The following is a 14,728-nucleotide window of genomic DNA, read 5'->3' as shown; positions in this document are numbered from 1 at the left end:
GATACGAACTTAGGATCTCCTGTTTACAAGACAGGCACTTTAACCAACTAAGTCACGTCGCGGTTGAATTATACATCCAAATTGTTGAGCGTATGGAATGATACTTGGAAAGGTTAGCAAATTTAACTCCAAGAAAGGCACCGCCGAGATTCGAACTCAGGATCTGCTGTTTACTAGACAGGCACTTTAACCAATTAAGCCATGGCGCCGTCGACTTGTTTATCCAACTTGTAGTGTGTGGAATGATAATTGGAGATGTTAACAACAACAACACCAAGAAAGGCACCGCAGAGATACGAACTTAGGATCTCCCGTTTACAAGACAGGCACTTTTACCAACTAAGTCACGTCGTGGTTGAATTATACATCCAAATTGTTGAGCGTATGGAATGATACTTGGAAAGGTTAGCAAAAATAACTCCAAGAAAGGCACCACCGAGATTCGAACTCAGGATCTGCTGTTTACTAGATAGGCGCTTTAACTAACTACGCCACGGCGCCGTCGACTCGTTCTTCCAAATTATTGTGTCTATGGAATGATACTTGGAAAGGTTAGCAAAAATAACTCCAAGAAAGGCACCGCCGAGATTCGAACTCAGGATCTCCTGTTTACAAGACAGACGCTTTAACCAACTAAGCCACGGCGCCGTCGACTCGTTCTTCCAAATTATTGTGTGTGGAATGATAATTGGAGATGTTAACAACAACAACACTAAGAAAGGCACCGCAGAGATACGAACTTAGGATCTCCTGTTTACAAGACAGGCACTTTTACCAACTAAGTCACGTCGCGGTTGAATTATACATCCAAATTGTTGAGCGTATGGAATGATACTTGGAAAGGTTAGCAAATTTAACTCCAAGAAAGGCACCGCCGAGATTCGAACTCAGGATTTCCTGTTTACTAGACAGGCACTTTAACCAATTAAGCCATGGCGCCGTCGACTTGTTTATCCAAATTGTAGTGTGTGGAATGATAATTGGAGATGTTAACAACAACAACACCAAGAAAGGCACCGCAGAGATACGAACTTCGGATCTCCTGTTTACAAGACAGGCACTTTTACCAACTAAGTCACGTCGTGGTTGAATTATACATTCAAATTGTTGAGCGTATGGAATGATACTTGGAAAGGTTAGCAAAAATAACTCCAAGAAAGGCACCACCGAGATTCGAACTCAGGATCTGCTGTTTACTAGATAGGCGCTATAACTAACTACGCCACGGCGCCGTCGACTCGTTCTTCCAAATTATTGTGTCTATGGAATGATACTTGGAAAGGTTATCAAAAATAACTCCAAGAAAGGCACCGCCGAGATTCGAACTCAGGATCTCCTGTTTACTAGACAGGCGCTTTAACAAACTAAGCCACTTTGCGGTCGGCTGGTTCATCCAAATTGTTGTGTATGGATTGATACTTGGAAAGGTTAACTTAAACAATCTTACAGAAATGCACCACCGAGATTCGAACTCAGGATCTCCTGTTTACTAGACAAGCGCTTTAACCAACTAAGCCACGGCGCCGTCCACTCGTTCTTCCAAATTGTTGAGCGTATGGAATGATACTTGGAAAGGTTAGCAAAGAAAAACTCCAAGAAATGCACCACCGAGATTCGAACTCAGGATCTCCTGTTTACTAGACAGACGCTTTAACCAACTAAGCCACGGCGCCGTCGACTTGTTTTTCCAAATTGTAGTGTGTGGAATGATAATTGGAGATGTTAACAACAACAACACCAAGAATGGCACCGCAGAGATACGAACTTAGGATCTCCTGTTTACAACACAGGCACTTTTACCAACTAAGCCACGGCGCCGTTGGCTCGTTCTTCCAAATTATTGTGTCTATGGAATGATACTTGGAAAGGTTAGCAAAAATAACTCCAAGAAAGGCACCGCCGAGATTCGAACTCAGGATCTCCTGTTTACTAGACAGGCGCTTTAACCACCTAAGCCACGGCGTCGTCGACTCGTCATTCCAAATTGTTGAGCGTATGGAATGATACTTGGAAAGGTTAGCAAAAATAACTCCAAGAAAGGCACCGCCGAGATTCGAAATCAGGATCTCCTGTTTACAAGACAGACGCTTTAACCAACTAAGCCACGGCGCCGTCGACTTGTTTATCCAAATTGTAGTGTGTGGAATGATAATTGGAGATGTTAACAACAACAACACCAAGAAAGGCACCGCAGAGATACGAACTTAGGATCTCCTGTTTACAAGACAGGCATTTTTACCAACTAAGTCACGTCGCGGTTGAATCATACATCCAAATTGTTGTGTGTATGGAATGATACTTGGAAAGGTTAGCAAATTTAACTCCAAGAAAGGCACCGCCGAGATTCGAACTCAGGATCTCCTGTTTACAAGACAGACGCTTTTTTGCTTTTTTTTTTTTTTTTTTTTACTTTCTCCGTCTGCTCGCGTCAGCGCCTCTACGACCGCACTTCACCCATATCCTTACCCTCTCTTCTATCACCAAGAAAACTCAAAATGGTTAGCACTTTCGCCTCGCAGTGGCGCCGTCGACATTTTTATCCAAATTATAGTGTGTGGAATGATAATTGGAGATGTTAACAACAACAACACCAAGAAAGGCACCGCAGAGATACGAACTTAGGATCTCCTGTTTACAAGACAGGCACTTTTACCAACTAAGTCACGTCGCGGTTGAATTATACATCCAAATTGTTGAGCGCATGGAATGATACTTGGAAAGGTTAGCAAAAATAACTCCAAGAAAGGCACCGCCAAGATTCGAACTCAGGATCTCCTGTTCACTAGACAGGCGCTTTTTTTTTTTTTTTTTTTTTATTCAACCATCAAGAAAACTATACATATTCGTCATATACAACAATGCCATACATCAAAAGTCAATAGAGAAATAAATACTTTTAGAATTGTTACTACTTAACACATAACAGATAAAATGTTAGGGGAATAATTTAAGAAAATTGTTTAAAACCTTTACAAGATCAATTTTAGAGGGATGTTTCAAGTATACCAGGGTGAGAAGTCTAATTTCGCGCCGTATGTTGGCCAGAAATAGTTGAGAGCACCACACACTAGGTTTGTTTAGTTCCTGCTCAAAAACTATTTTACATCGATACTTCCAAAGTTCATGCTTAATTACACTAATTAATAGAAAAAGGCAATGCCAAAAGTCGTTACACTGTCCCAATTTCCGATCAACGCGGTGATAAATAATAAGTTCGTAATGTTCGCTACCGAATTGAAAGCCTGGTTGTTGCAAATAGACAGACAACATTGTGAATACTTGGTGCCAGGTGTTTCGCGTTACCGAGCAAGACAGGAACAAATGTGCAACCGTTTCGGGGGCATTGTCACATAATGGACAACGATCCGTTGTCACAAGACCAGCTTTGAAAAGTCGACTCTTCACTGCGAGAGCTTGATGAATAATTTTTAAATTGGTAGAGGATAAAGTGGCTCCAAGGGTAGTGTTGGCCAAAGTTTTAAACTTCACTCGAGGGAGGGGACCCCCAAAGAAAGACCGCCACCGTTCTTCGCCGGAAGATTCAGGGAATGTGCCCGCAAAACGATCGAAGGCAATAGATTTTAAACTTTGCGGCGTATTTAAAATTTCACTAGCGTTACGGCGGATTTCGAGGTAAGGAATTGACCGATCCGACGACGAGAGCACCGGAGGCGCTGAAACATGAAAGAGAACAGCCCAGTCAGCTGGCAGTGCAGACCGGATCAAGGTGTACAATTCGAAAAGTCGATCGAGAGGTAATTCGCTATAAGGGAGTTCGATCTGGCACTGTTCAATCAAGGCATGAGGTCGTATAAAACCGGGGATGACTTCGTAATGGATGTCGCGCAGTGTTTTGAAGCCAGCCTGAGCCATAATACGGGATTCTTTGTGATAGCGCTGTGGTAAAGAAATTCGAGGATTCAGAAACAGTGGTTCGGAAAGTGGATCTGACCGAGGCATCACGGTAGAGCCTATAGTCGTAAGATGCGAGTGCCAACTTGTGAGGAGTTCGACGTACCGAGGCGGCATACGCCCAAGCAGAGCCCGATTAAATGGCGGACGGAAAGTTTCTTCTTGTCTTGTCAACCCACTGCCGTATTCCAACAGTAAGTTGTTGTGTATGGATTCGTCATGAACGGGTAACTCACGCAGGATGAGTGTTTGGCACTCTTGGATACGCATAAAGTGTAGTTTCTGGACGACATCCACTAAGCCAAAACCGCCGACTACCTTTGGTCTGATCAGCGTTGAATAAGCGAGAGCGTGATAGCCAGAACCCCAAATAAAATCCAGAAAAGCAGCTTTTATTTAGGCAGCAAGTTTATTCGACAAAGGCAATACACGAGTGAGGTGCCAAAGCTTGGAAGTGGCCAGACAATTTATTATTATTATTTTCCCGAAGAGTGAAAGCGGGCGCCGTTTCCACGCGCGCAAGACAGCCATAATACGTAAAATAGCCGGTTCCCAGTTGAGAGAGTCAGAGAGAGCGTGGTTCGAAGTAAGTACTACCCCTAAGACCTTTAATGGCTCCTTGGATACCATAATTCCTTCAATCCGTTTGTCTGGTCGGTTTGTCCAAGACCCGAGCCATTGCCCGCTACTTTTGTCCAGATTTATAACCGCCCCAGAAGCGCTGCCGTAGTCATGATAAATCGATACCACGACGCGTACCGAAGTTTCAGCCGCTAAAGACAAAGTGTTGTCGTCTACATGTTGAAAGAGTACCGGGGAGTCGCTGTTGCAAATACGCAGACGCGGGATACTCGAAGACTGCGATAACGCGAGGCAAAGTGGCTCGGTCGAAAAAGTGTATAATAAAGGGCTTAAAGGACAGCCCTGACGGACAGATCTTCCAAGACGAAAAAAGTTCGTCAAAAAACCATTGACCTTGATCGTTGTACGACCACCCACCAGGAGTAGTTGAATCCATCGGAGAAAATGGGGACCGAACCCGAAAGCTTGCTGTACCCGGAATAGAAATGACCAGTTCACGAAATCGTACGCTTTCCGTAAGTCAATTTTCAAGAAAAGTCCCGGCTGTCTGTGGAGTGCCAGATACGAGGCAACGTCGCCAAGGTATCGTGTTGTGGACGCGACATCACGGCCACGAATAGCTCCAGTTTGGCAGGGCGAAATGACTGTAGGCGCCACCAATGCCATGCGAGTAGCCAAGACTTTACCAATAACTTTACGGTCGACGTTGAGCAACGTGATGGGACGCCAATTAGACAATAACGTTAAGTCGCCGTCTTTCGGTAAAAGAATGATCATGCCTTGAGTCATAGAGAGAGGCATTTGTCCCGTGGCAAACATGACTTCAACAAGCCTTACGAAATCCTTGGCTATCAACGGGAGTACGAAACGCCAAAAATGGACTGTGAAGCCATCGAGACCTGGGCTACGGCCTATTGCCATAGCGTTCAAAGATTTGTGGATGTCTTCCCAAGAAACGGGACTTTCGCAAGCGGCAGACAAATCCGGTGGTAACTTTCCGGCAACAAAGGAGGCAAAACGTGCAGCTTGAGAGTCATCACTGTCCGACGCGCGATACATGTTTTCATAATAAGAAAATATTTCCTGACGAACGGAAGCGCCATCGTGAATTGATGAGCCGTCTGCTAAAGTCAAGTTTTTAATTGACCGCCGGGTTTGCCGATGTTTTTCGAGACTCAAGAAATAGCCCGAAGGTTGCTCCCCCAAATCACGCCACTCGGTATTGGAGCGAATTACAGCGCCCCGCAATAGATAGTGGTCATGTTCCTTGATCAAATTTTGAACTTTGACGATTTCGCCACAAACCGGGTCTTGCATCGATAAACGACGTGACAACTCTTCCAACTGACAAGCCAAGAGCGTCCTGGTGTGCCGACGTTCGGAAGCGGCGGCTTTCCCGTAAAATATTGCGTAATCACGAATTGTACGTTTGAGGGTTTCGTACCAGTCAAAAATATCCGTAGAATAGTGTTCGCGTGAGCGACTCCTAGTGATAATTCGCCTGACGCACGAACAGAAAACCTCATCCTCAAGTAGCGAATCGTTAAAGGACCAGGTTCCAGGGCCCCTAGGAACTCCTCCAAAATCAAAATGAGCGATCGCGGCGCGATGATCGGAAATCGGACAGTCACGAATAAAAGCATTTTGAATATTCAAAGAATCAAATTTTTTTACGAAAATGTAATCAATGCGAGAGCGGATAAACCGGCCAAAAACGTAGCCAGAACGCGTAAAGTCCCTTTTGTCATTGTTTTTGAGTCGAAAAGTGTCAGTAACATGTAATTTGGCGGCAAGTCTATGAAGGGCCGTAAATTGTGACTTGTTAGGTCTACAACTAGCAGGAAGGCGGTCCCATAGGCTATGACAAATATCGTTAAAATCGCCGCCTAAAATTAAACGGCCGGTAGGACAGTTAGATGCGATGACTGTAAAGAACAACTCACGGTCAGTCGCCGAATTAGGCGCGTACACATTTAAAAAATGAAATAGATCACCGGATATTTCAGCCGAAACTAATAAACTACGACCCCGAACAATATGAAAAACAGTTGCAGTTTTAAAATCGAGTTTCGGATTAATTAAAATTGATACCCCACAAAACCCCGTAGCGTCATCGTTAGATAAAAAACATTTACCGAAATACATATTTTTAAAAAGCGCAACATGAGACGAATCCCAATGAGTTTCTTGTAAAAAAATAATGTCAAATGTTTTTACATATTCCACTAGTTCTTTCATCTTATTGACATCACGTAGACCATTGATATTAACAGAAATTACCCGGAGAACCATGAGCGTTTGGAGGTTGGAAGAAAGACGACGACAAAGCAGCTCCCGGAGACGGTGCAGTAGTAGACGGAGGAAGACTCGCGTTCCGAGCTGCCTCGAGCGACGGAAACTGGAACCCAGGTTGGTTGAAAGGTAGTTGACGTTTGGCGGGATCCAAATCTGAACTCGAAGTGGGGAGGGAATGCTTCCCACTGCCCACCGCAACCTTGGAAAGGCGGTTGGCAAAAAGCGAGTCGTCTAAATCAGCATCAGCCATGTCGATGTCACCTTCTGGTTTCCGCTTTGACATATCAGACCCAGCAGGTCGTACATTTGCGGGATCCTCTGTCCTTTGTACTTTGTCGGCGACTTCATTGCGGGAACCGGAAATATCGCGTCGACGCTCTTCCATCTTTGAGGCGGCCCAGGGCATGACCTGGCCAAATGACCACCATGACCACAGCGACGACAGATATTGTTGGGACAATCTTGATAGAGGTGTCCAGAATGGAGACAACCGTTGCAAACCCGGGTCTGTGCTTCGTGGCGAACGCGATAAACGTTTTCACGACCCATAACATCCAACACCTTTAAACTGTAAGGCAGCGAAGATACACCTTGAGGCAACGTGACGCGAACGTTACGCTCCCCGTAGTACAAGCCATCAGACTTTACCCACACGAAAGCGCCTTTAAGTTCACACCCGTAAGCTTCTAGTTTAACGCGAATAGCGTCGTCCGTGACAAACTCCGGCACTTCGAGAAACTTCAAAATAACAGATCGCGCCGATACACTTTCGACCGCCCGTAAAACGCCGCCGACCATCAACCCCGACTTAATACATTCTTCCGCGTCCGCTTCAGTAAAAAAACAAACAAAAAAACCACCTACACCAGGGACAACCGATGAAATAGCATCAGTTCCGAAAACCATTTTAACCGATACTGCAATAATCTCCTTAGTAATACCCGGAGTCAATGACTCGACAACCACAAAGACGCTACGCTTTAGCGCCTCCATAGTGGCGGCCTCCCGAAATCGGGGACAACCGTAAGAAGAAAAATAAAATCCAAACACGAAAAATGAAAAACAACGAGAAAGGGAAAAAGAAAACACGGTATAAAACCGCTAAAGTGGTACGTACCGCCGCAAGAAAACACCGAGAACGAGAGCGTAAAAAAGACAACCGTTCCCGACGAAAAAGCAAACCGTATTCCAGGCGCTTTAACCAACTAAGCCACGGCGCAGTCGAATCGTACCTCCAAATTATTGAGCGTATGGAATGATACTTGGAAAGGTTAGCAAAAATAACTTCAAGAAAGGCACCGCCGAGATTCGAACTCAGAATCTCCTGTTTACTAGACAGGCGCTTTAACCAACTAAGCCACGACGCCGTCGACTCGTTCTTCCAAATTGTTGTGTGTATGGAATGATACTTGGAAAGGTTAGCCAAAATAACTCCAAGAAAGGCACCGCCGAGATTCGAACTCAGGACCTCCTGTCTACTAGACAGGTGCTTTAACCAACTAAGCCACGGCGCCGTCAACTTGTTTATCCAAACTGTTGTGTGTATGGAATGATACTTGGAAAGGTTAGCAAAAATAACTCCAAGAAAGGCACCGCCGAGATTCGAACTCAGGACCTCCTGTTTACAAGACAGGTGCTTAAACCTACTAAGCCACGGCGCCATGGGCCTGGTTCTCCAAATTGTAGTGTGTGGATTGATAATTGGAAATGTTAACAAAAACAACACCAAGAAAGGCACCGTCGAGATATGAACTCAGGATCTCCTGTTTACTAGACAGGTGCTTTTACCAACGAAGTCACGGCGTGGTTGAATTTTCCATCCAAATTGTTGTGTGTATGGAATGATACTTGGAAAGGTTAGCAAAAATAACTCCAAGAAAGGCACCGCCGAGATTCGAACTTAGGACCTCCTGTTTACAAGACAGGTGCTTAAACCTACTAAGCCACGGCGCCATGGGCCTGGTTCTCCAAATTGTAGTGTGTGGATTGATAATTGGAAATGTTAACAAAAACAACACCAAGAAAGGCACCGTCGAGATATGAACTCAGGATCTCCTGTTTACTAGACAGGTGCTTTTACCAACGAAGTCACGGCGCGGTTGAATTTTCCATCCAAATTGTTGTGTGTATGGAATGATACTTGGAAAGGTTAGCAAAAATAACTCCAAGAAAGGCACCGCCGAGATTCGAACTCAGGATCTCCTGTTTACTAGACAGGCGCTTTTTTTTTACTTTTTTTTTCAATTTATTAAAACACAAAGTAAAGTATGTACAAGGTATAAAAAGTTATTTTTCCCTTCAAACCCATGTACTACTAGAATGTGCGGTCTAATCCATAATTATAGGCATATTGTTTTTTAGAATATTAAATCAAAAAGGTGGTACACCACTTTATCAGGCGGGACCTTAATGATAATTACCTCTCCGAGGGGACAAAGTCCCCTAGGAGGGGTTATACAACGACCGTGTCTGTCTGTGGGTCTGTGGGTGGGTCTGTGGGTGGGTCTGTCTGTCTGTCAGGACTGCGAACGCGTTCGCATTTTCGGTGCAAAGTGTAATCACTGCGTACGCAGTTTCTCAAAGGGTTGGCAAAACCACCGTGTGACGGTGAGCGTTAACGGATGCATTTGCGGTTTGGTTTGGATGGTGTTTTTTCGCTCACCGTCGTGACGGTTTGGTGTATTACGTTTTTGTAATGTTTATGCGTAGGTTGTGAGTGTTGAATTTGTTGTGTTTGTGTTCTGATGGTTGTGCATGTTGAGTCTGTTGTGTTTATATGGGCGTTTTCTCTCCAACTTCTTCTTAATGACTTTGGGACGGACCGAGTGCTGAGTGTAATGCTACCTCTCAACGTCCAATGGCAGGGTTTCCACCAGTTGTACACGGTATTCGTCTTAGTATCAATTTGCGATCGCATCGGGCGGGATTTGAACCCAAGACCTCCTTATTGACAGGCGGACGTTCTACCACAGAACCACCGACACTTGCTACGCCTTATTGAAAATTAGACCTTCAGCTTTATCGGAAGCGTATTTAATAGGGTAGGAAATTTTGGTTTAATTGAAATAGAATTGAAATTGAAATTATTGCATCGAAGAAATTCTAATTTAGCGTTTCTCTATTGATTAAAAACAAATGCGCCACCCAGGTTTTGAACCCAGACCATTCGGCTTGGCAGTCGAGCGCTCTACCACAGAACCACCGATAGCTGCTTAGATTCACTGAAATTAAGACAGGCATCGTAAGCATAATAGGTAATAAAGTCTTTTTTTATTAATGAATTTATGAAGGCCTAATCTGGTATTTTTTAAAGGTTAAATCTTGTTTTAGCGCAGTCAGCCGAGATTAGAGGGTTAAAGGGTAGACCCTGTGGGTGGTCCACTTTCTTAACGACCTATATATAGTTCTGTTAATTCAAAGGAGATAATTTAACGTTAATTGCTTTAAAAGCTGGCGGTTAGTCAAGTGGCTCTCTGTGCTTTGTTGATGGTAAGGTTTTTGCTTCTTGTAAATACATTTGGTGTGGATATTTGGATATCTACGATTTCTAACGCAGTCAATGATTTCTTGGGTGTGCGAGTCATTATATGATATAGGAAATTGGACGGCATTGGTCTTTTTCATGTGGTATGCGTCACAACGTCAACAGGAAGTGAACGAGTCGTCCACTACCAGATATCTACGGTATCTTCATCAAGGGCGAGTGTTGAAATAAAATGAGCGTTAAAGATGCGGCAAGTATTTCGTAAGCGAGTAATTCCAAAAAGCCTCTGTAGATATTTCATTAAAATTTGCTTCGTATTATATTTAACTGATAAACTTGTTCTGTAAAAGGGTTTAATTCAATTGTGCATTGTTATAGTACGTCTAACTTACTGTTGTAACTACTTAACTTATGATATTCTGAATAAATTAAAATTGGTCGTTTCGTCTCAATTATTTTAATTATAATTAAAATTTTATACCGGGCGGGATAGAAATGGGTTAATATTTTTAACAAATAACTCTAAATTGCGGAGATATATCTTTAAGGGTTATCTCGAGAAATTAATACCACTAGGGACAATTCTTCCGAGGAGAGGTATATTTTGGCTTACCAACTTGTTTAAAGGCGACATTCTGATTAAACAGGTCGCCATTTAGACTTAAATTACATCGGGTTTTCCAAATTTCACGTTTTACAACGGAACATAAATAATTAACAACTAACCAAAACATTTTAGGCTTAAGCGACTTCGTTGGATAAACTCCAAAAATTATAAATATTTCTAACAACGACTTTTCTTTACCAAAACTGCTAATTGACAAATCAAACAATTCGTAAAATAACCATCGCCACCACTGCTGAGTGACTATACAGTTTAAATATAAATGTTCAACTGTCTCCGGGTTGTCCCCACAAAATAAGCACTCGGTGGTTTGAACAACGTTGGCGTGAATAAGACGGGAACGGACCGGAAATGCCTGGTGAACAACACGCAAATTAATGGCAGACAATTGGGGGCCAAGAAACCCAGACCGCAATAAAGACCAACGAGCAGCCAACAACGGACCGCCAAAATATTGACGCCAACGTTCTTCCCCATTAGATTCCACATCAAATTTAAGCGTGAGACTAATATAATCGAGCTTAACAGAACTACTTGAGACTTTTTCACCCGATGCAGTCAGAATTGGGTAACTACATACAGGACTTTTTACATCAACTTCGGTGCTACGCGTTGTTATGGAATTGTGCCACGAAACCGGCATCGAGCACTTTATCTCATTGAACAAAATTGATATGCGGTGCCGCGATAATGTACTTGAAATATCAGCAATGTTGTCAACAATGGCCTGCAGTGGAAGAAAGCCCGGCACAAATTCATACGAAATATCACGGACGCGTCACATTCCCGCGCGACAAAAAATGTTACGCTCCAATCGACCGAACGACGGTAGCGAGACCCGAGGATTAAGGAAAATAGGTTCGTCCATAAAGTTTCTGAGCGCCGGGAAGGACCAGACGTTGACGGCACAGTTCTCCTTCCAAGACAGAAGCAAGGATTGGTATCGAGGTGGAAGACCTATAGCGTAGTTCCCCGTGATAGTGAGGCGTAGAACTTGTAGCCCGACTTTTGTACCGCCACCGTAATAGTCAAGAATCTCGGAGGAAAGATATTGCGCGTAAGTCGGCGAGGCATCCGAAAACCACGAGAGGGCCTCGTGGACCCGAAACGCCCGTTCTTTTGTGACGATGTCGACAAGACCGAAACCACCCGTCTGCCGAGTTCTGACCAGAGTGTTGTAAGCGACGTGGTGTGGGCCGGAACCCCAGAAAAAGTCCATCACCGATGCGCGAAACTTGGCAACCCAGGACGGAGCAATAACTAGAGTTTTCAATCCATGCCAAAGCAAAGAAGCCGCGAGTGTATTAACCACGAGTACCTTACCAAGAAGCGACAAAGAACGACCCTTCCAAGTTCGTAAAACTCCGCCGAATTTGCGTAACCGTTCATCCCATTGCAACGAAGAGATCGTAGCGACATCGTACCCAATATAAACACCGAGAATCTTTAAAGGAGCACTAGTAATTTCGATGCCACATTCCGAGACAGCGACACGACCATGAGAGCAACCGAGCCACTTGCCGCGACATTTAGCCGGATTGATTAGAGCTCCCGAGGCCTCGCCGAATTCCCGGAAAACCGAAATGACCCACGACACGGCTGAAACCGAAGATGTAAGAATCGTTGTGTCGTCCATGTGTTGAAAGAGCTTCGGCAGCGGACAAGAATTCACGAGTATTATTGGCGGTATTTTTCCATGACCGTTAATTGCCACAAACAAGGGCTCCGTGGAAAGTATATACAACAGGGGACTAAGCAGACATCCCTGACGAACCGACCGACCTAGCGTGAATATGTCCGTCAAATATCCATTTACCTTGACGCAAGCCTTAGATCCAACAATGAACGCTTGCAACCAGCGACAGAAACGGGGTCCGAAACCCATTGCAGCAAGGAGGCCGAAAAGATAGTTCCACGATACTCGATCAAAGGCTTTCATTAGGTCAATTTGGAGCAAGATGCCTTCCTGCTGGCGTAATTTCAATAATTCGATTACGTCAGAAAAAGTCCTAGTCGAGGTCGAAATATCTCTTCCACGAACGGCTCCCGTTTGAGTGGGGGAAATAATCAACGGTAAGAGACGACTTAGGCGGGTGGCGAATATCTTAGAGAGAAGCTTGTAATCAACGTTCAAAAGAGTAATTGGTCGCCAGTTCGTCAGCAGTGACAAATCCCCAGTTTTGGGCAATAAAATAACTAGACCAATTTTCATACTTCCAGGGAGTATTCCAGTGTCGTCAATTATTGACACCAGCCGGAGAAATTCGTCCTTAATTAGAGGTAAGAAAAATATCCAAAATTCAACGGTAAGTCCATCAAGTCCAGGACTTTTGTTCTTTTTCATGCGATGCAGTGCGTCTACTATGGCAGCCCAGGAAACGGGCAAATCAAGCTCGTCTTTATCAGCGGCTATCACACGATTGCGGACCAGTCCTGTAAAGGAATCGGTCGCCGCAGGAGACAAATCTTCAGCGGCATATAAAGTACGGTAGAAATCAAAGATTTCCTGGCGCATTTCGTGGCCATCGCGTAATTGGTCACCGGACGAAGAAGTTAATGTACCAATAGCTTTGACAGTCTGGCGGTATTTTTCTAGGCGAAGAAAATAACTAGTAGGCTTCTCACCTAAGTCCCGATATTCAGTCTTCGAGCGAAGAATTTGTCCTCGAAGAACTTCCAAGTCCAATTCCAGTAATGCGTTACGAGCAGCCAACACCTCAGGAAGAATGGTGTTGATTGACGGATACTGACCTTCAAAGGTAGCGATATTCGATAGAAGAGCGGCGCGATGAATTCGGCGTTGCTGAGCGCGGTATTTCGCGTAAAACATTGAATAGTCCTTAACCGTGACTTTCAAGTTTTCATACCAAAGAAAGATATCGTCCCGCCATTCCAACGAATGCCGACTGCGGTCAACAATTCGTTGAATCGCGGTACAAAAACGTTCCTCTTCGAGAAGCGCGGCGTTAAATGACCAAACTCCTGGACCTCTCTGAACGCCGCTCAGGTCAAACACGAAAGACACGGCTTTGTGGTCCGAAAATGGCACCGGTGAGATGGTGCACCGAGAAATATTATGAAGGTCTGGTGGACGAACAAAAACGTAGTCAATACGCGACATGACATAATTACCGTAGACGAAACCAGAACGAGTGGGTGAAAAATGATCTTTATGGGTAGCCCTCCAAGGGTCTCGCAAATTAAGCTCCGAAGTCCAGAGCTTTAGAGGCGAAGGCCGAAGAGTGTGACGCGAATCGGCAAAAGGACGCCGATCGAGCCGAAAATCTAAGACATCATTAAAATCGCCAACGATAATCGGACGGTGCAGATTAATACACCACTGAGAAACAGAGGACATAAACCCGGCACGCGACGGAGCATCATTGGGTGCGTAAATATTCAAAAAATCAACAGCGAAATCGTCAATGTCAGCGGAAACAAGTAGAAAACGACCATAGCCACTCCGGAAAACCCGATGCGGGATGACCTCGAGACCTGCGCGAAAACAAATGGCGACACCGCGAAACGTTGTGTCAGGGTCATTGTCAATAAAAACGCGGCCGCGATAGAAATCTTTAAAACGGCTTACGTGAAAACCAGTCCAATGAGTTTCCTGTAAAAATACAATATCATAGTCCTTTATCCAAGTTACAAGTTCCAGCATCTTATCGTCATTCCGAAGTCCGTTAACATTAAGCGAGATGGTTCGAAGAGTCATCAGTTAGAGACAAGTGAGACTTTTCCCCCGTAGACCGTGATAATAGAGCGTCGCCAGGTTCAGGTGGAATAGGCCGGTCCAAAAGCACGGAGTCCAGTTTCTTTCGTGGTGG

General features: G+C 44.4%; 8 non-coding genes across 8 annotated transcripts; all 8 read right to left on the bottom strand.

Moving 5' to 3' along the window:
• Positions 1 to 574: 574 nt before the first annotated feature.
• Positions 575 to 648, bottom strand: TRNAT-UGU (transfer RNA threonine (anticodon UGU)). The gene has a single exon. It is a non-coding gene; the product is annotated as a tRNA-Thr (tRNA).
• Positions 649 to 1,599: 951 nt separating this feature from the next.
• Positions 1,600 to 1,673, bottom strand: TRNAT-AGU (transfer RNA threonine (anticodon AGU)). The gene has a single exon. It is a non-coding gene; the product is annotated as a tRNA-Thr (tRNA).
• A 218-nt stretch (positions 1,674 to 1,891) lies between these two features.
• Positions 1,892 to 1,965, bottom strand: TRNAT-AGU (transfer RNA threonine (anticodon AGU)). The gene has a single exon. It is a non-coding gene; the product is annotated as a tRNA-Thr (tRNA).
• A 73-nt stretch (positions 1,966 to 2,038) lies between these two features.
• Positions 2,039 to 2,112, bottom strand: TRNAT-UGU (transfer RNA threonine (anticodon UGU)). Its single transcript has one exon. It is a non-coding gene; the product is annotated as a tRNA-Thr (tRNA).
• A 5,970-nt stretch (positions 2,113 to 8,082) lies between these two features.
• TRNAT-AGU (transfer RNA threonine (anticodon AGU)) lies at positions 8,083 to 8,156 on the bottom strand. Its single transcript has one exon. It is a non-coding gene; the product is annotated as a tRNA-Thr (tRNA).
• A 73-nt stretch (positions 8,157 to 8,229) lies between these two features.
• TRNAT-AGU (transfer RNA threonine (anticodon AGU)) lies at positions 8,230 to 8,303 on the bottom strand. Its single transcript has one exon. It is a non-coding gene; the product is annotated as a tRNA-Thr (tRNA).
• A 73-nt stretch (positions 8,304 to 8,376) lies between these two features.
• Positions 8,377 to 8,450, bottom strand: TRNAT-UGU (transfer RNA threonine (anticodon UGU)). Its single transcript has one exon. It is a non-coding gene; the product is annotated as a tRNA-Thr (tRNA).
• Positions 8,451 to 8,668: 218 nt separating this feature from the next.
• Positions 8,669 to 8,742, bottom strand: TRNAT-UGU (transfer RNA threonine (anticodon UGU)). The gene has a single exon. It is a non-coding gene; the product is annotated as a tRNA-Thr (tRNA).
• Between the last annotated feature and the right edge of the window lie 5,986 nt (positions 8,743 to 14,728).

This window comes from Leiobunum rupestre, chromosome 7, assembly GCF_980474605.1.
Source record: "Leiobunum rupestre chromosome 7, qqLeiRupe1.1.hap1, whole genome shotgun sequence".
Taxonomy (NCBI): domain Eukaryota; kingdom Metazoa; phylum Arthropoda; class Arachnida; order Opiliones; family Sclerosomatidae; genus Leiobunum; species Leiobunum rupestre.
Note: the sequence above shows the minus strand (reverse complement) of the source record. Positions and strands in the feature narration are given on the sequence as shown.